Source organism: Diceros bicornis, chromosome 34 (genome assembly GCF_020826845.1).
Source record: "Diceros bicornis minor isolate mBicDic1 chromosome 34, mDicBic1.mat.cur, whole genome shotgun sequence".
NCBI classification, from domain to species: domain Eukaryota; kingdom Metazoa; phylum Chordata; class Mammalia; order Perissodactyla; family Rhinocerotidae; genus Diceros; species Diceros bicornis.
In genome coordinates, this window is record NC_080773.1 from 16,128,060 (window position 1) to 16,148,108 (window position 20,049).

Consider the following 20,049-nt stretch of genomic DNA (forward strand, 5'->3'; position numbering starts at 1 on the left):
GGGAAGGCGAGGCTGAGAGCCCACACGTGTGAACATCTAGGTTTCCCTGCTGGGGTGACCCCGCGAGACTCCCTACTAGTCCTGCCCGAAGGCCGCTTTTCGCTGTCTCCGGAGCTGCATTTTTGTTGGTCGCGGGCCCTTTAATGCCTTGAGTGGGCGGGACCAGGCCGTAGGCCCTAGCGGTTGGGGGCGGGGCCCGGAGGTGGAGTGAGGCCCGGATTGCTCAGGGGGCGGGACCCAGAGAGGAGCGAGTCCAGGATTGCATGGTAGTGGGGCCAGTCCGTGGAGTGTAGCAAGGACTGGCCCTGGGGCAGCGCCAGGCGGCTGGAATTGGCCCCCGCGGGGGGATCTCAGGAAGTTGATGGAGTCCACCAGGAAAAGAGGGCCCGCCTCAGCCAGGAGCAGGTAAGAAGCGGAGAAGCACAGGCAGCCCCCTCCCCAGGACCCACCCTCAGCCGCCCTCCCCCCTCTCACTGCTCACACCCGCCCCCCGTCTGAGTACATTCGCTGGGGGGGGGGGGTGGCCTATGCAGGCCGCCCCAGCCTCACCCGCCTCTTCCCCACTCACCCACAAGGCAGTGAGGAGCGCAGCAGCCTGGGGAAGTCCGAGGGTCCGCGGAGCCTGGAGCTGTGGCCACGCCCCCAGCAGGTACCCCGCTCCCGGTCCCTGGTGGTGCACGTCCACGGCGGCGGCTTGGTGGCCCAGACCTCCAAATCCCGCGAGCCCTACCTGAAGAGCTGTGCCCAGGAGCTGGGTGCCCCCATCCTCTCCATCGACTGCTCTCTGGACCCCGGGGACCCTTACCCTGCGCGCTGCAGGTGTGCTTCTACCCCTACTGCTGTGCCCTCAAGCGCTCCGCCCTCCTCGGTGAGCCCCAGCCCCTCACTGCTGCCGGCTCCGGGATCCTGCCTCAGCCGGCTTCAGCCCCGACCCCGTACTGCAAGGGGAGTGAGCCATCTAGTGGCTCAAGACTCAGTCTCTCACTCCAGCCTGTCCTTCCATCTCCTACCACCTAGCTCTCTGCCCCCTGTTCGCCCCCGACCCCACTCCTCCATCGCTGCCTCAGCGCTTTTCCCCACTGCCCCACTGCTCGCTCGACCTTCCTTCTCAACCATTTCCTCCTCCTGCCTCCTGCTCCCCCACTTTAGCACTGATGCTCCATCCCCTCCACCCCTCCATCTCCTCTGACCTTTTCTTTCTTCCTTCTGTTTCTCCACCCCCTGCTGTCCTGCGCTGGCCCAGCTCCAGCCCATTCTTCCAGCTCCTCTGACCTCCCACTTCCCACATCTTGGGAGCACAGAGCATGGTTGGGCCACGCCTCAGGGCACAGGGCCCATGGCCCTTCTGTGCTGTCAGCCTGAACCCTGGCCTTCCATCTCCTGGCCTCAGATGCCCCTCCCTCCTGAAATGAGCCCTTGGTCTCTCCTTTCCCACGCCTGTCCTCCTTGCTTCTGACCTCCAGCCTCCCAAGCTTCCCCAGAGCTTCCTGATGTCCAGGCCTCTCCATGTCCTAAGTCAGCCTGATCCTCTGACCACTGTCCTCAAATGGGTCCAAAACCCTGCCTCAGTTTACCAGTCTGTAAAATTGTAGTTGGCTAGACCTTGGGCTTGGGGCCCCCATGCCCCACCTCTGAGAGCCCAGGGCTCCTGGCCCAGAGCTTGAGTTCCTCCCTGCCAGGATTGACCAAGGGCTGCTCCAAATCAACAGGTAAGCGGATATGCCTCACAGGGAACAGTGCAGGCGGGAACCTCTGCTTCACCGTGTCCCTTCAGGCAGCAGCCTATGGGGTGTGGGTGGCAGATGGCATCATGGCAGCCTACCCAGCCACAGTGCTGCAGTCTACCGCCTCTCGCTTCTGCCTTCTGAGCCTCATGGACCCCCTGCTGCCCCTCAGCATGCTCTCCAAGTGTGTCAGCGCTTATGCTGGTAAGGGCCACACCCACAGAGCTGGTGCCTGGGGGTGCTTGGATGCCTGGGTCCTGCAGGGACAGAGGCTACAGCCCAGGCTCCTGGGTCTGAGGGAGGAGGGGCTGAGGAGAGGAATCTGAGATTCCTTGTTCCTACTGAAGTGATCAGATATTCTTGGGTCCCTGGGGGCACAGATGCCTGAAGTTCTGGGTGTTGAGAAGGGGCCCAGAAAGGGAAGAGACCAACTCAGCCCTCCACATACACTCCACAGGTGGGGAGACAGAGGACCACTCTGACTCGGACCAGAAAGCGCTGGGCATGATGGGGCTGGTGTGGCAGGACACAGCCGTGCTCTTCCGAAACCTCCACCTGGGCGCCTCCTCATGGCTCAGCTCCATCCTGCAGCTGAGCAGACACAGGTCTCACAGGAATTCAGTGCCCATGGCAGGTGAGTGAAGCCCTCCCCTCACACACCCATCCAGGGTGGCCAGGAGGGACAGCCTGACACACCAGAAGTCCTGGGGGAGGAGAGGAGCCGTGCCCTGGGCACCCAGGGAAACAGAGATCACTTTCCAGGTTCTGCCCCATGTCTATCCATGGTCCCTACCACAAAGCCTTAATTTGCTACCAGAGTCCACATCTGGAAACTCCAGGACTTCTGGCCCCCCAGGTCATCTCAGACTCCCAGGAACTGTACGATTTAGCTTTCGAAACAGCCTCTTCCCAGAAATGCACTCTGGGAAATGACTCAGATGGCCTGCCATATGTCCTGATTCTCAATCCCGGGAATGCCACCCGAATCCCTTGGGTCCTCATGTGGGAGTCCAGCCCTCCTAGATTCTTTCCAGACTTTTAGCAGAGGCATGTGGGGGCTGGCCTAGGAGCCTGGGGTGGGGAGATGAGCAGACTAGACAGACCTCAGGAAGTGGAGGAGATTCCTAGCCTTGGATGGGTGGCAGGACCCTCAGGCAACCAAAAATCACTTCCATTCAGGGATCTATTTTTTTCCCCACCGTTTTTTAACATTTTAAGGATTTTAAAGCATAACCAACAATTGAAAGTTATTCCAATTGGGTGTGTTTTATTTTATTTATTTATTTGTGTATTTATTTTTGGTGAGAAGGATTGGTCCTGAGCTAACGTCTGTTGCCAATCTTCCTCTTTTGCTTGAGGAAAAGTGTCCCTGAGCTAACATCTGTGCCAGTCTCCCTCTATTTTGTATATGGGATGCTGCCACAGCATGGCTTGATGAGCAGTGTGTAGCTCCACACCCGGGATCCAAACTCGCAAACCCCAGGCTGCTGAAGCGGAGCTCATGAACTTAACCAGTACACCATCGGGCCGGCCCAGGATGTGTTTTATTTTAAATTAAGTTTTTAATTTTAGGATATTTAAATGGATGCAAATAAATACACACAAAAGCAATTAAAAGGGATTTGAATTTTAGGCAGGTGGACCGTTAAGCACTGAGGTTTTCCTTGTAGGATAAGGAGACAAGTGCAGCCTCTAGAGGCAAACACATCAGTGTGGCTCCTTATAGTACCAGGTACTCACTTGTTGCTGGCTGACATGGGCAAGTAACGGTATCTGTGAGCCTTGCTATGCTCCTCTGTGAAATGGGTACAATGAGAGTACCTGCCTCATAAGGATGTTATAAGGACTGCGTGTACCACTTTGTGTCAAGCACCCGGCACAATACCTGGCACACAGTAGGTGCTCTTAGAAGATGCTGGCACCCCTGATAGGCTTTGTGCTGTGACTCTAGTGAACAGTTCTGTCCCAGTGACCCTCTGGGTCAGAGTGCACTTATGCAGTTCTTCTCATATCATCTTGCATTTTGCCTCTATGGATTTATAAAAACATTGAGGCTTGGAGGTGCTTTCCCATAAGGCAGCCCCGATCCCATCACCTGGCCCTTCTCTCTGATGCCAGGAGAGTCACAAGGGACAGAAGTTTTTGTCGGCTCAGACCCTGAGAGCATCCAGACCCTGGTTCTCCACCCCAGATAAAGTTACCCTCAGGAGATAAGGAAGCCCCACCCTGACCTCAGAGGAATCAGGAAGTGACTTCTCACCCCAAGGTTCCCTTGATCTGTGGGGACAGTTGGCTATGGTGCCCTGAAGACATCTCAGCAGCCCAAAGCCTCCCAGTGAACAAGGGAAAGCTCCCGTGCAGGATGGGACAGGAGAACAAGCATCTGCATTTGCTTCCATCTCAGAGGGGCTGAGGGTCCCATGGGGCCTCCCCTCCCCTAACAGAGGAACCCATGGGATCCCCTGTCTGAGTCTCCACATGGACCTGCTCCAGCTCCTGGGCCCTGTGGGGAGGCCTAGAGCAGATGACAGACAGGGACACAAATGACTCAGATGCAATCCCCCAGTGCTGTGATGGGAGAAACACAGGCCATTCTGGGGACCAGCCCCCCACCCTGTCCTGAAACCCTTAAAGACCCCTCACCAGGCCCTTCCTTTGAAACCTCCAGGACAGAGAGTTCCTCCTGAGGCAGCACATCCACCAGGCAGGACAGGACGCTGGATCAGTAGTCCTCTGGACATCGCCTGTCCTCTACCTGGGCTCACCCTCAACTGAGATGGAGTCAGGCAGCCTGGGGACCCACAGTGACCAGGACCTGGGCTTAGAGGACCCTCAGCCTGAAGATCAGAACTCACCTCTGTCCTGGGCTCGGGGCCAACTCACACCCTCTAGAACCCTGTCAGCATCCCTGGTGCAGCCCCTGACATTGGCTGCAGGTCTCATCATGCCCTCCAGGGGGCGACATTAGGACACAGAAAACCAGGAAATTAACGCATGAACCTGACTTTGGCTAAGGAAGTGGAGAAAGAGCCTGATATCTCTCTTGCTCAAAAAACCCTTCTGGATCCTTCTTACCTGTCTGGAATGTCCTATCCATTCCTTCTAGGGGACTTGGAGCACCCTGCTCTGTCAGGGGTCCCTGTGCAGCTCTGCACTCCCTGCCTAGCACCACCCATGGGGAAGGTGGAAGAACCACAGGAAAGTCAGCTAATCAGAGGACAGAAGCCCCCAGGGTGGTCTGGGAGGACATAGACAGGCTCTGAGCCAAAGCTCAGTCAACACGCACAGAGAGAGGGTCTCCCTGAAACCTTCCCCTGAGGACCAGGGAGCCCACAGCCACCTTATCTCCCACCACCACCATCCCCTCACTCAGTACACACAGGAAACCTCCCCCCCTTCACACCCGAGAACTGCAGCTCCTGAGACACCCTATACTGCGTGTCTGTCCCCGAAAGCAGAGGCCAGGCTGGTGACACCAGAGATGGAGGTTGGGTCCTCTCACCAGTCATCGCTCAGCTTGCCCCTTTCTCACCCCCAGAGTCATCTCTGTGACCTTCCTGCTGGCAGTAAATCCCACCTTCCCAGAGCATTTGAGGACACGGGGAAGACCCTGGTGCCCAGCTGTGTTTCTGTGTCACAAGAGGAAATAATCCGCGGGGTTTGGGTACTCCTTGGTCTCTGTGTGGTGCTGACAGACCCCAAGGCCAGGACACAGCAGAGGCCAATGCTGGGGTGGGTGGACCATCCTCTCAGAGGACAGGGGTCCCCATCAGCCTTGCTGTTGAAAGTGTGCCCCACAGGCCAGTGTGATCAGCATCACCTGAGAGCTTGTTAGATGCAGACTCTCGGGTCCACCCCACACCGGGTCAGAATCTGCATCTTAACAGGATCTGCAGGACTCTAGGCACCCTGGGTCTATCCTGCAGCACAGTAGAACTCTGGTGGGACTGGAAGAGCCATATTCCCATGGCCTCACACTTCAAAATGGTTAAAATGGTAAATTGTAGGTATGTGAATTTTTTCTTAAGACATACAAAAAATTTAGGAGAGGAACCTACACATTACCGTGTATAAAACTTATAAAACTGGCACCAATGCACCACTGGGAGTGTATGTGAATGTCCATTTCTTCAGGTCTGCAGCATTCCCGTAGTAACTATGTGGAGCAGAAGCAGGTGTCACCCAGTTATCCATCTTTCTTTCCTTTATTCATTCTCTGAACACTTATAGCCATTTTCCTGTTTCAGGCCCTTGTGGAGGAGCAACGGGGCCATTGAGAACCACAACTAGGCTCATCCTGCTTGTCTCTTGGGAACTCAAATCCATAGGACACATGACATGAGCATAGGTAACTGCTTCTGAACATGTTGTCACAACACAAAGGAGAAGAGTCAGAGAAGGGAGTTCAGAGGGCGCCCATTGTGTCCACCAGTGGGTTGGGATGACATGGTGGCAAGATGGCCAGTGAGCTGGGCTGTAAAGAAGGGGAAGGAGCAGGTTCATGGAGAAAGGGGAGAGGGCATCCCAGGCAAGGACCATGTAGGATGCAGGGAGGCAGGAGCAAGTCTAAATAGACCAAGAGTTATGAGGGGTAGTGTATGTGGAAATGGGATGATAGGAGCAGGGGAGAGAGAGCTCATGGGGGAAGGTGAGATGAAACAGATGGTGGCTTTTTGAAGAGTTGATGGGTTTTATGGGTGTCTTTCCCCCCAAGCCTGGGCTGAAGAGAGCAAGAGGGGTCAGGACACCGGGGGAGAGGGCCAAGAAGAAGTTATGCCCACGATGTGTCCACCACCTATAGTTGCTCCTTCCTTGCTCATATTTGTGTGGACATCAGCTTTCTGTTTTCCTGTCCCCACCTGCGTTTGCTAAATAAAAGAGGCTGGGGGGGAGCTGTCCATGGTGTGAGCACAGCCCAGCGCTCTCCTGGCTGGGCAGAGGCTCTTGTGACTTTCATTGTTTCATGTTAATATTGTGCCCATCACATTCCGCCACCACAACTCCTCTTTCCCAGGTAATAGAGGTGGGGATTGAGATAATTTAGACATAATATTTTCTCTGTGTGCCCCCGGAAAGAACGGATCCAGAGTTTCAGGTGAATTTCTGCTAAGAGAAAATTCCCATGAGCAGAAAAAGAGAAAATGATGAGAAGGGTCGTCTTTATTCAGATCCTTTCCAGGTGATCTTCGGTGGGTCACAGACCTGTTCACTTTCCCTGGAAATACCCTACTCAGCCCCCTACTTCATAAGGAGAAGGCAAAAAACCCTGGAAATAAACGTTAAAGATTTAGAAGATTTAGAAGTTTTTCTCAGCTTAGGATGGAACTGCCCCCCACTCAGAGAGGGGCATGTCCACCCCCACCCCCATTATCTCTGGCTTAGCTGTATGACTCACTCAGGCTGATGGACTGCTGGGGGAGATCTGGGTCAGTTCCGGGCCATGCAATAGGAGGCTTGGCATGTTTTCCTTGTTTTCTCCCTATCTGCCACAAGAAGAGTATCTCCTGGTGGCCCCTTTATCAGGAAACCTGCCATGTGTCACAGGCCTGAGGTCACTCAGAGTCGCCCCTAGGAAAGGCCCAGGACACCTGCTTCTGCCACTGAGGTCTGAGGTTGGAGCCATGAGCTTGGTTCTCCCATTCAAGGGAGCTGCCCTCCCTCTGGCCCATGTCTATTCAGGACACTCTGACCCCAAGCAGGGCCCTTGCTCACCAGCCCCGACTGTGGCTCTGCCCCTGCTCTTGAGCTGTCCCCATGGGTGTGGCCAAGGGAGAGCATCTGTAAGAGGCCTGAGGTCCAGGGGCTTGGAGTCCAGGTGGTGAACACAGACAGCCTTGCCTCACTTCTGATGCTGTCAGTGACTCTCCGGTAAGCATGGTGCTTGCTGCAGGTTCGTAGATACCGTCATCAGGCTGAGGACCTTCCCTCTGCTCAGAGTTTGCCATTGGTTTCTGGATTGTTCAGATCTGAGTGGATGGGGAATTTCATCAAAGGCCATTTTGCTTCTCTTTTCATTATTATAAGTTATTTTCTAGTTATTCTGTTAATGTGGTAAAAGGTAATGGTTGATTTTTGACTGTTAAACCCACCTTGCATTCCTGGGGAACCAACTCAACTTGGTAATCCTGATTCATTTTGGTAGCATTTTGTTTAGAGATTTTCCGTCTCTGTTCATGAGAAGGGCCTGCACTTTTACTTCCTCATTCTTTCCTGGTCTGGTTCTGACATGAGGGTCATACTGCCACATAAAATGAGCTAATGAGTGTTCTTTACTTTTCCTATTCTCTAGAAGAGTTGTGTAAGGTTGGAATGAGCTGATCTTTGATTGATTTGTGAATACTGCTTTTTTGTTTAACCTGAAAGCATTTTACACTCCTTTGTAAAGTAACATGAATATTGCAATAAATTTCTGCGTATGTGTGCGCCCATGAAACCAGTGCCCAGACCAAGGTAGAGAACATTGCCGGCGCCAGGAAATGCTCTCATGCCCCTCCCGCCATCAGGACCCCCAACATCACCTCCATTCTGACCTCTAGCACCAGAGAATAGTTTTGCCACTTTGGGAGCTTTATGTGAGTAGAATCATTCTTTATCTTCTCTTCAGCATTTGACTACCTTCATTCAAGTCTGTGCATGTGGATTTATCCTTGTTGTTGAGTGCAGCAGTAATTCATTCATTTTCCATGTTGTGTAATATTTCTTTGTTTGAATACTCCAGAATACTTATCCATTGTTCTGTTGGACATTTGGATTGTCCTTTTGGCTCTTCTGAATAACACTGATATGAATATTCTTTACATGTATTTTGGTGTGTCTATCTCATTTCCTTGGGGTACATACCATTGTATTTGCTGGAACATCTTCTAAAATATTTATAAATTTTAGATTCTCCTGCCAGATAATTGAACAAAGTTGTATTCCCACCAGCAGTGTTTACATGTTCAGATGTTCCAACTCTTGGTATTGACCTTTCAATTGGTCCTTTCAATTTTAACCATTCTTTTGTGTTTGAAATGATACTTCATAACTGTTTTTATCTGCATTTCCCCAATAAACAATAAAGAAAATTCAGCTTTACATGTGCTTATTGGCCATTTACACATATTCTACTGTTTAGTGTCTTAAAGTTTTTAGCCATTTTTAAAAATTGGATTGTCATTCTTTTTCTTATTGCTCTTGTAGGATTTTATTATGCACTTTGGATATGGCTTGTCATATGATACACAAACACACATATATAGAACTTGTATTATGTATGAGAGAGAGAATTGGGTGTCTCTTGAAGAACAGAAATTCTAATTTTAGTGAATTTTATCAATTTTTAAAAGATTATTATATGATGTGAGTTAGGGTCAAAAATCATATTTTTTCCTCCATAGAGATATTCATACTCATTTGAAAGCCACGTGTGTTTTTTGTGAGTGTGCACGTGTGTGCAGGTATGTGTTTGTGTGTGCATGAATGTCTGTGTGTATGACTGTCTGTGTTTGTATGAAAATATTTTAACTATTAACTAATTTTCCTTTAAAGGTTATAGTACAGGTCAGGTTTCCTATTTCTTCTAGAGTTAATTTTTGTTATTTTTAATTTCCTAGGAATGTTGTCAATTTTGTCTAAATTATCAACTTTATTGCCATGAGGATTTTTAAGGGTTTTCAGTCCTGCTGCAGCTGTAGTTGTGTCTGCTCTTTCCTACTGTGAACAGGGCTTATTTGTGCTTCTTGCATTATTTTGTTGACAAATTTTTCCAGAGGTGTTAAAAATTTACAAACCTTTTCAAGAAAGTAATTTTTGAGTGTTTGGATCTTCTTGATTCTATATTTATCTTCTACTTTATTATATTCTACTTGTAAGTTAATTATCTCTTTTCTTGTCCCCTTTGTTTTTCTCTAACTTCTTAAGTTGGATGATTAACCCATTTTTAATCACACACCCACACCCACACCCACACCCACACTCCAAGTCTAAGGCGAAGAGACCTGCTCAGAACCCAGGGCCTCATCTTTCCATCTCAATACATAGGTCCAAATATTGATTGATCTCTCTCTTCCCTCCTAGTCTCACTGTTAACCTTCTGGAATCCACCCACCACTGCCCAACTCACTATTGTATCAGTGCCGCCCAATGCTGCTGCAGGGAAGGATGTTCTCCTTGTTCACAATCTGACAGAGAATCTTGCAGGCTATGGCTAGTACAAAGGACAAAGAACCCAAACATCAAATTGTATCATATGTAATAGACACTCAAGTAAATTCTCTAATTCTCTAATTACTTGAGTAATTCTCAAGTAAATGTCACCCAGGAGGACACAGGATACTACACGCTACAAGTCATACAGTAAAATTTTCAGAGTGACGAAGTAACTAGACAGCTCTGCCTATACCATGAGTGATTCCTCTCTGACCTCTGGGTTGTGTGGGGTGAATTCTACTTCACACACAGGATTGACAGGCCTGGATTGTGCCTGCATCCCCCTCTACATTACGACCCATGTTGGGATTTGAGCATTTAGTGCAGGACACACACAGTGAACACAAACATCAAAAGATTGGGATTTCTTTTCCAGAATCCAGACCCTGCAGACATTCTCTGCAGAGAGAAGGACCAGACTGATGGGAGTAACTCAGCAGAGGGAGATCAGTCTCAGTCCAGCCCCCTGGGCCCCTCCCCAGGACCATGGCTTGAGAAAGACCCTGCTGGTCAGTCAACGCCTGTCATGTGGAGCCCCCTGGGATCCTCACAGAGAAGCTGTGCCTGGGAAGCCCCTGCCCAGACCCCTGTCCCAGGGCTCCTGGCTCCAGTGACTGTGGGGAGCCAGTGCCACAGTTGGGTTTGGCCTTGTGGGCAGGGCTGACTGGGAGCAAGGATTTCCTGGCTGCCCAAGTCCCGAGCCTCCTGAGCTTGTCACCAGCGAGGGCTCAGCCCCAAGAGCTGCATCTAGGCAGGAGAGGAGCCTGATCCTTCACCTGAGACTCAGCTTGGAGAGCACAGATGGACAAGGTCCCCAGGACATTAGCCGACTGCCCTGGAGGACTTAGGAGACTCCAGAGGAAGGTCAGTGCCCCCAGGGGAGGAACAGAGGAGAGAAGATGCTCCTGGCAGCTCCTCATCCACCAGGGATCAGGCCCAGGGGTATTCACTCTTGGGATCAAACAATAACAGATGCCATTTATTCAGGCAGCTCCTCTCTACCAAGATTTAGGTCAGGTACTATGAATATTTTAAAGTTAATTCACTGACAATCTGGCAGCCAAATATTTATCCTACTTTATTGAGGGGAAACTGAGGCACAGGGAGATATAGTCATTGAATCAGAGTCACACAGACCATGAGCAACAGAGCAGAGTACTGCAAATTCTGTCTGCAGCCACAGCCCCATCCTCTCCTCCTCCAGGGGCCTTATCAGGTGTCTGTGGACCCCAAGACCAAATTGTCAGTCCAGATCCTTTCTTCTTACGTGTCTCCAGCTCAGAAAGAAAGATCCTGGTCTGGGGAGTGAGAGAAAATGGAGAATTCATCACCATTTACTCTAGAGCTACATCACCTGCATCAACAATCACAGTCAGTGCAGGGAATGTCCAGGTCACCCCCTCAGGTGACTGGTCGCCCCTTCCCTGTGCTGGACTTGATATCATTTATTGGTTTCCTGATGTGTTAGTGTCCCTCTCACTGGAGTGTAAAGGAAAAGACTTTGCTTTCTCGCTCCCCGCTCTATACCTGCAACCAGCACAGGGCCAGCATGTAACAAAATCCCAATTGCTTTTGATGAAGGAGAGAAGGAGTGAATGGTGAATGAATAATAAATAATTCATAATCTTTTCAGAGACTGGAATCTGGGTGCAGAGTTCTAGAAGGTTCTGGACACACTGTTCCCTGTCTCTTAGTGGCTGAGACCCATGTTTCACCCCTCAGACCACCAACCCCTAAGGCCACTCTGAGAGGACAGTCTCATGGTAACTATGGGGCTGCTCACCCATGGCAGGATTTTCAAGGCTGTTCTAGTCCTGCCCCTGGGGAAGCCATGGGCTCTTGGTCTCTTGGGTCTTTGAAGTCACTTGTAACCCCCACAGCTCGTGGCCTTGGATGTTTCTGGCTCTCACTGCCCCTTCCATGTCCCTCATCTTCCTCCCCCTTCATTCTAGCTGGGACTGCCCCTGCTCTGCACAGCTTCCTCCCTTCTCAAGCCTTCCCCAGACTCTCCCCTAACACCTGTGGCCAGGCCCACCCTCCTCGGAAATAGTAAAGGACACAGAAATCAGTGGGAGCAGCAGTTCCCCAGGTCACCAGGAGAGCAAGCTTCTGCTCCCATTCAGGGCTCTTTCCCTCCATGATGCCAAAGAGTGGAACACGCCATGTGACAGGAATGTGTGACCCCTTGATCTGCTCTCTACATGTCTTAACCAGGGAGTCAAAGGCAGAAGGACAGGTCTGCAGTCCCCAAAAGCTCACAGGCTCACTTCACCCCCTTCACTCCTGGCCCACATCCTCATCCTGGTGAGGCTTCTGTTCCTCCAGTGGTTCCTGAGACTTTCCCAAGGTGGGGCTGGCCAGACCCTGCACCATCTGACTGGTTTACTGCCTATTTCACACACGTGGGTCCTCATGACGACACCTTTACCATAGGGTGGGATGCTCTCAGATAGAGGGATCCACCAGCCGCTGTCCTTTCACTTAGACACTGCCCAATTTGCACTATATTCATCAAACTCTAGTTGAGTTTCCTGAGGTCAAAGAAAAGAAAAAAGCATGCCACCTGCCTGTGTGTGGGCTTCTCCCCATTTGCCTGACTAACCATAAAAATTGTGACAGGGACCCTCTTTCCTAAGTTTACTGACATATCATTTCAACGAACTTGGTATAATTTCTCCCTTTATATAAAGAAACACCTCAAACTTAACGTCACCGATTCCATCCTCTTAGCAGGACTCACATGTCTCTCTCTACTCAGAGAGTCACTGATTTCAAACCCACTTTACCATCTTCCTTTGATCATAATGTGATTCTTGTTCTTCAGAGCAAGCCTTTGGCTTTACAGTGTTCTCAAGAACCCAATTGTTCTTCCAGCAATTAGTCTTAGATCTTTAGGCCATTGATAATAATTTTCATTTAGAGAAGAAATTTAATCTCTCCACAAATTTGTCTCATATCTTCAAACACAAATGGTCCAGTAGAGCCAATATTCAGCAAGTTCATGCCATGCACTTTCCTCCAGTCAACTAATGCATTCGCAAACATCTACATCTATTTCAGGAAAGATCAACATGGTCCTCACTGCCCTCAGCAGAGAGAGAAGTGACATTAAAGGGACAAGCACATGGTTCTGCTGCCAAACTGAGCCAGCTCCTCCCTGTCCCCCTCACTCTTCTAGATCATTCCTTGGACGCATGTTCTGACATTTATGGAATCACTGGCTCATGTCAGTGACTGTCCTCTGGGCAGAACTGCCCCATCTCGAGGTGTGAGTACAGGCATACCTCATTTTGTTGTGCTTCACTTTACTACACTTTGCAGATATTGCGGCTTTTAAAAATTGAAAATTTGTGGCAACCCTGTGTCAAACAAGTCTATCAGTGCCATTTTTCCAACAGCATTTGCTCACTTCATGTGTATGTGTCACATTTTGGTTATTCTCGCAATATTTCAAATTTTTCATTATTTTTATATTTTTTATGGTGTTCTATGATCAGTGATCTTTGATGTTAACTATCCTAATTGTTTTGGGGCACCGCTAACTGTGCCCATATAAGACGGTGAACTTAATCCATAAATGTTGTGTTTGTTCTAACTGCTCCACCAACCAGCTGTTTCCCTGTCTCTCTCCCTCTCCTTAGGCCTCCCTATCCCCTGAGACACAACAATATTGAAATTAGGCCAATTAATAACCTTACAATGGCTTCAAAATGTTAAAGTGAAAAAAAGTCACACGTCTCTCACTTTAAATGAAAAGCTAGAAATGATTAAGCTTAGTGAGAAAGGCATGTCAAAAGCCAAGAGAGGCCAAAAGCTAGACCTCTTGTACCAAATAGTTATCCAAGTTGCATATACAAAGGAAAAATTCTTGAAGGAAATTAAAAATGCTACTCCAGTGAACACACAAGTGATAAGAAAAAGAAACAGCTTTATTGCTGATATGGAGAAAGTTTTAGTGTCTGGATAGAAGATCAAACCAGCCACAACATTCTCGTAAGCCAGACCCTAATCCAGAGCAAGGCCTGAACTCTTTTCAATTCTAAGAAGGCTGAGAGAGTTGAAGAAGCTTCAGAAGAAGAGTTTGAAGCTAGCAGAGGCTGGTTTATGAGGTTTAAGGAAAGAAGCCATCTCCTTAACATAAAAGTGCAAGGTGAAGCAGCAAGTGCTGGTGTAGAAACTGCAGCAAGTTATCCAGAAGATCTAGCTAAGATAACTAATGAGGGTGGCCACACTATACAGCATATTTTCAATGTACATGAAACAGCCTTATATTGGAAGAAGATGCCATCTAGGACTTTCATAGCTAGAGAGGAGAAGTCAATGCCTGGATTCAAAGCTTCAAATGACAGGCTGACTCTCTTGTTAGGGCCTAATGCATCTGGTGACTTTAAGTTGAAGCCAACACTCATTTACCATTCCAAAAATCCTAGGGCCCTTAAGAATTATGCTAAATCTACTCTGCCTAGCACTATAAATGGAACAACAAAGCCTGGATGACAGCACATCTGTTTACAACATGGTTTACTGAATACTTTCAGCCCATTGTTGAGACCTTCTGCTTGGAAAAAAAGATTCCTTTGAAAATATTACTGCTCATTGACAATGTATCTGGTCACTCCAGAGCTCTGATGGAGATGTACAACAAGATGAATGTTGTTTTCATATCTCCTAACATAACATCCATTCTGCAGCCATGGATCAAGGAGTAATTTTGACTTTCAAGTCTTATTATTTAAGAAATACATTTTGTGAGGCTATAACTGCCTTAGATAGTGATTCCTCCATGGATCTGGGCAAAGTAAATTGAAAACCTTCTGGAAAGAATTCACCATGCTAGATGCCATTAGGAACATTCGTGATTCATGGAAAGAGGTCAAAATATCAATAACAACAGGAGTTTGGAAGAAGTTGATTCCAACCCTCATGGATGACTTTGAGGGGTTCAAGACTTTGGTGGAAGAAGTAACTGCAGATGTGGTGGAAATAGCAAGAGAACTAGATTTAGAAGTTGAGCCTGAAGATATGACTGAATTGCTGCAATCTCGTGAAAAAACTTTAACAGATGAGGAGTTGCTTTTTATGGATAAGCAAAGAAAGTGGTCTTTTGAGATGGAATCTACTCCTGGTGAAGATGCTGTGAAAGTTGTTGAAATGAAAACAAAAGATTTAGAATATTACATAAACTTAGTTGATAAAGCAGCAGCATGGTTTGAGAGGATACACTCCAATTTTGAGAGAAGTTCTACTGTGGGTAAAATGCTATCAAACAGCATCACGTGCTACAAAGAAATCGTTTGTGAAAGGAAGAATCAATTGATATGGCAAACTTCACTGTTGTCTTATTTTAAGAAATTGCCACAGCCACCCCACCCTTCAGCAACCACCACCATGATCAGTCAGCAGCCATCAGCATCGAGGCAAGACCTCTGTCAGCAAAAGGATTATGACTTGCTGAAGGTTCAGATGATGGTTAGCAATTTTTAGCAATAAAGTATTTTTAATTAACGTATGTACATTGGTGTTTTTAAGACATAATGCTATTGCACACTTAATAGACTACAGTGTAGTGTAAACATAACTTTTATATGTGCTGTGAAACCAAAAAATTTGTGTGACTCACTTTATTGTGATATTCGCTTTATTGTGGTGGTCTGGAATGGAACCCGCAATATCTCTGAGGAATGTGTGTACTCACCTGACTGTCAGGCTTGCTCCTGGTCTACCATGTGTTATTTATGCTCCAACACCCAGTCCCCTTCCCTCTGATTACATCACACGTGGCTTTATTCTGTTTGCTCCAGATAGCCCACATGCCCCCACCATTTCCCCCTCAGACTCCTATTACCATCCAGGGACAAACCTCAGCCTCTCCTGCCACGCGGCCTCTAACCCGCCCACACAATATTCTTGGCTTGTCAATGGGAGGCCACAGCAATCCACACAGGAGCTCTTTATCCCCAAGTATACTATGTAATAGCAGATCCTATATTCTGTCACTGGCCAGGGTAGGACCACAGTCAAAAAAGCACAGCCTCTGGTAAGTAGTCCCTAGATCATCAGGACTGAGCCTTGGATGAAGATCTCTCTGGTTTTCTCAAAACAGCCTGGAAGTAGTTATTTACCAGCCTGTGTGCCAAAGGACAGTGCCCAAAAGTGTATCATTTATAGGTGGACTAAGTGTACATCCATTTGTTAAAACCATAACCACTTTTCTCTTGAGATTTCCTTCACCATGATATTCAATCCACAGGCAAAGAATAAAAGACTTCTTCAGATTAAGAAATCATTTAAATTGGAAACTCTCCAGGTCCTAAGGTCATGTAGACTAATCGGGCCATCCTCATTCCCTAATAAATTATTTAGCAAAAAGTAAATGCCTTCCAGGGCTCGCCTGGTGGCGTAGTGGTTAAGTTCATACACTGTGCTTCAGCGGACCGGGACTCATGGGTTCAGATCCCGGGCGTGGACCTACACACCACTCATCAAGCCATACTGTGTAAGTGTCCCATATACAAAATAGAGGAAGATTGGCACAGATGTTAGCTCAGGGACAATCTTCCTCAAGCGAAAAGAGGAAGATTGACAACAGATGTTAGCTCAGGGCCAATCTTCCTCAACAACAACAACAAAAAAAAGTAAATGCTGGGGCCGGCCCCGTGGCTTAGCGGTTAAGTGCGTGCGCTCTACTGCTGGCGACCCGGGTTTGGATCCCGGGTGCGCACCGACGCACCGCTTCTCCGGCCATGCTGAGGCCGCGTCCCACATACAGCAACTAGAAGGATGTGCACCTATGACACACAACTATCTACTGGGGCTTTGGGGGAAAAAGTGAATAAATAAATAAAATTTAAAAAAAAGTAAATGCCTTCCCTACTTATGTAAAGCTGTCCTGGCCCCAGAGGTGAACAGGGCTTGCAAGCTTATTTTCCCCAAAATACATGGAAGCACATATAAAGAGCAGGGCCAGATCCTTTATAAAACCAGAAAGTTCTAGGAAAGGGTCACATAAAAATCTATGGGAGATGTAATCTATGCAGAAATAGAAGTATAATGATGTTACCGTAATAAAGAAAAAAAAAAAAGAACGATGTTATCTATTCTAACCTGTAAGCCAACATGATGGAATCTTCTACAAAAAAAAAAAAAATCTATGGGAGAAAAATTACACCTGATGATGAGGTTGCTGGACACGTGGACTGAGAAAAGACTCCTGGTGCTGACACTACAGAGATGTCCAGGGAGACAAGTCAGGAGTCATCCTGGGATGATCTGGAGATCAGAGTGGATGTGCAGTGCTGTTTACAGAGAGTCACTTGAACAAAGATACACGACCTTGTGCAGGGGTCAAGGTCATCCTCTGGGAAGGTGAACCTTGACGTGGATAAGATCACTGAGGAACGAACATGGCCCCAGGCCCCAGGCCCACTCTCGGTCACCTTCTCTGTTTTTCCAGACTCAGTGGCACAGCTCTTCATCCAAGCCAGAAACACCACAGTCACAGAATATAATGACGCCTTGGTCCTGACCTTCCTCACAAATGACACTGAGATCTCCATCCAGTGGTTCCTCAATGACCAGAGTCTGTGACTCACAGAGAGGATGAAGCTGTCCCAGGACAACAGCACCCTCACCATAGACTCCATTAGGAGTGAGGATGCTGGGGATTATCAGTGTGAGGTCTCCAACCCTGGCAGTTTCAGCAAAAGTGACCACATCCAACTTGCTGTGAACTGTCAGTGACTCCACATCGCCTCCCATGACTTATTAAATTTGATATCAAATTTTTCTTATGTATTCAGCTATGGTTATGATGCACTTACTCTACAGAGTTTTGTGAATAGTTAATTAAATGAAGGTGGAAAGTCCATAGAAGACGTGTATTGAGTCAGTAAGTGCTCAAAAATGAGAACTGACATTGTCAGTATTGTTGGCTTAAGGTCACATTCAACTCCAGATACCACCATCTGTCAGTCTCTGGTGCATCATCACCACAGTGGGGTGATACGATGTCCCTCAGAAGATGAGCACTAGTTGTGTGTGGTGAGAGATGGGAGCACTGAGCACCATGCCCTGCACAAGATAAACCCTCAGGATGGAATATTCTGTATAGGTTTGTTAGGTCTCATTGGTTTATAGTGTTGTCCTCTATTTATAGTGTCCAAGTCCTCTATTTCCTTATTGATCTTCTATATGGCTGTTCTGTTATTGAAAGTGTGGTATTCAAGTCTCCATCTAGGGCCGGCCCCGTGGCTTAGCGGTTAAGTGTGCGCGCTCCGCTACTGGCGGCCCGGGTTCGGATCCCGGGCGCGCACCGACACACCACTTCTCCAGCCATGCTGAGGCCGCGTCCCACATACAGCAACTAGAAGGATGTGCAACTATGACATACAACTATCTACTGGGGCTTTGGGGGGGGGGAAGGAGGAGAATTGGCAATAGATGCTAGCTCAGAGCCGGTCTTCCTCAGCAAAGAGAGGAGGATTAGCATGGATGTTAGCTCAGGGCTGATCTTCCTCACAAAATAAATAAATAAATAAATAAATAATAAAGTCTCCATCTATTATTGTAGAACTATTTCTCCCTTTAATTCTGTCACTTTTTGCTACATCTATTTTGGCACTGTGTTGTTAGGTGCATATATATTCATAATTATTACATGTTTTTGGTGGATTGAACCTTTTCACAATATATAAGTTCCTTCATTGCCTCCCGTAACTTTTTTTGATTTAAAGATTATTTTGTCTGATACTAATATAGCCATCCCAGCTCTCATTTGGTTACTGTTTACAGGGAACATTCTTTCTATCCTTTTATTTATTTATTTATTTATTTATTTATTTAGGTGAGACAGATTGGCCCTGAGCTAACATCCTTTGCGAATATTCCTCTTTTTGTTTGAGGAAGATTGTTGCTGAGGTAACATCTGTGCCAATCTTCCTCTATTTTGTATGTGGGACACTGCCACAGCATGGCTTGATGAGCAGTGTGTAGGTCCACGCCTGGGATCTGAACCTGTGAACCCTGGGCCACTGAAGCAGAGCACGTGAACTTAACTACTACAACATCAGGCCGGCCCCCTATCCTTTTATTTTCAGCCTCTTTGTGTCTTTCTATAGAAGGATCATGTCTTTCCTCTTTCTATCAATGTCTGACTTTAATTTCAGAGTTTAATCTATTTACATTTCAAGTAATAACTGATGAGAAATAACATCTGCCATTTAGCTACTTATAGGTTTTTGTGGATCTATATGTGGACCCTTGTGAGTCTATTGTTCCCACCTGTTTAACCCACCATAATCTCCCAATCACATGATCCTTAATTGAATCTGTAAATTCCCTTTATCATGCAACATATTCACAGATTCTGGGGATGAGGATGTGGACATCTTTGAGAGACCCTTGTTCTGCCTACCACACCTCTCAAGGCCGTGTTCATCATTTTCGCTGCAAACTGCCCCTGGGCAGCCTGGACTTGCTCATATTGACTGTGGGATCAGTTCCCACAGTGATGTCCACAGCAACCTCACTGCTCCTGAGTGATGGAGACAGAGGCCAGTCCACACTCCAGGCAGCCCTCTCCACCGCTTCCTTGTTAGTCATGCTCAGTTGTTAAGAACAAAAAGAGAGGCCGGCCCGGTGGTACAGTGGTTAAGTGCATATGCTCCGCTGCGGCAGCCCGGGGTTCGCAGGTTCGGATCCCGGGCGCCCACCAACACACCACTTGTTAAGCCATGCTGTGGTGGCGTCCCATATAAAGTAGAGGAAGATGGGCACGGATGTTAGCCCAGTGCCAATCTTCCTCAAGAAAAATCGGGAGGATTGGCGTCGGATGTTAGCTCAGGGCTAGTCCTCCTCATACAAAAAAAAGAATAAAAAGAAAGCAGATGAAGCTCAAAGATCAGAATTCCCAAGCCTTTGGATAGTTTGTGGTCTTCAGCACCACGGACAATGTTGCAGGAATGCTCATGCCAGGGGCTGCAGCAGGGAGGTCTGCCCATTTTTATTCTGTGTGAGAAAGGCATGAGGGACAATGTTATTACAGGGATAACCCGATTCTGCTCCAATTTATAAATCGTGAACCCTTTGCACGTGTCTGGATGTTATTTGTTTGCACATCCATTACAATTCCCCACAT

At 47.9% G+C, this 20,049-nt stretch overlaps 2 pseudogenes; both read left to right on the top strand.

The window, feature by feature from the left end:
- LOC131396901 (hormone-sensitive lipase-like) lies at nucleotides 1-18,300 on the top strand (annotated as a pseudogene).
- Nucleotides 17,514-20,049, top strand: part of LOC131397992 (carcinoembryonic antigen-related cell adhesion molecule 21-like) — a 12,930-nt pseudogene continuing 10,394 nt past the window's right edge.